Source organism: Etheostoma spectabile, chromosome 5 (assembly GCF_008692095.1).
Source record: "Etheostoma spectabile isolate EspeVRDwgs_2016 chromosome 5, UIUC_Espe_1.0, whole genome shotgun sequence".
NCBI classification, from domain to species: Eukaryota; Metazoa; Chordata; class Actinopteri; order Perciformes; family Percidae; genus Etheostoma; species Etheostoma spectabile.
Genome location: NC_045737.1, coordinates 12425073 through 12426699, shown reverse-complemented (window position 1 = coordinate 12426699; position 1627 = coordinate 12425073).

Here is a 1627-nt window from a genome sequence, read left to right as displayed (position 1 = left end):
AGCTTCGTACTTCTGGCGATAGTGTTTACGCTTCCAAAATCTTAAAAGCGGTGTTCATTTGTGAAGATTGTCGTGTAGTGTCATAAACTCTTGTTTGCCACTACTAAAAAAATCCAGTAGGCTTTCTGTTGAGGGAACGAGGGCGATGCTGCCTTCAGGGGTTCATCCCTGCAGCACTCCATTCTGAGTTGATTTATTGGTTTAATGTGATTTTTTTAATGAATTTTAGGGCCGTTTTCTGCTGTTCATAAAGAGTTTTTATTTGACTTATTTCTTAAAAGGTCTACTCCCTTTTACATTACCTTGTATGTAAATACTCTGAAGAGTAAATATTATATATATATATGTTATTCAGAGTAGTCATTGACTGAAATGTTGCAGTTTTACTGACAATGAAAAATACAAAACTGTGCGTCCACATGATCTTCCATCCTGTGACCGCTCACCCTATTAATACCAAAAAGTTATGCACTAAAGCTTTAAATATAACTTTTTAACCAAAGGTTTGTCATGAACGTAATTAACATAGATGTGGAAATGTCCACTTTCGCAGCAAACAATCAAACCTTTGTCATTCTTTTCAGTTCCTTTCAGTTTTTCTCATTTCTGAAGAAGATGAGGAAACTCAAATAATCAAAGAGATAATCTCAACCTGTTGTTCCCTGGAATCTCCGCAGACTCTGCTCCAGCAAGCCTGTGGAGTTTTACCTCTTTACATCGCCGCCGGTTCCTGTTACAACACATCTGATCCCATCATGCTCTTTTTTAGGTCAACCTTATAACAGATACCCCCGATGAAATCCAATACATCAGCCCTGTGTTAGAGAATTAATACAATGCTCAGTCAATATTCATGTCATTTCTCAGACCATAGAAGGTACAAGGTTTTTCTTGTCATTCTCCCTGTATACGATATTCAGCATACAGGGAAACAAATCAATGGTGAAACCTGAATTAATCCATATTTCTTTACACTGACTTAAAATTTGAGCCTCTTTAAGCTCCTAGTTTTCCCCGTTGTCATCCTTGGCTGCAGGGGTTTTCTCACATTCATCCATTAATGCCTCAGTTTGTTTCAAACATAGTACTTGTCAGAGGATCTGACAATGTCCAAAACCCCCATTTTGGGTTAAAAATCGGCAAAGCAGACTGTCCAACGATCACGCTAACTTCACACAAGGATCGGCCAGGTGTGTGGAGTTGTAAAAGTGGTCTTTTTCATTTTTCACACACAGCTACCTCCGCCACATTGTGGGTGAACACCATAAAAACCTTTGAGGAGAGTCTCAGGGAAAGTGTACGTTGTAATATCCATTTTTACGATCTGTTGTGTCTCACTTTCAGGGCTCTGTGCAGACCAGTCACGTTCTTCGAAACCAAACTGGGAAAACCCATTTCTTTATGGAGTTGGCTCTGTGCACGGGGACATTGTAATAACAGATAACTTTCTCAGTTTTTGATCTAATTTCATCAGATTGTATTTTTTTTCTAAGCGGATTTTCAGGCAAATTGCAGAACTAGGACACACATTTGGCCCTTACTTTGAAGGTCCAATGTGTAGGAATTTGTCCCATCTAGCGTTGAGATCATATATCGCTATCAACTCTCTCGCACCACGCAGTTCAAA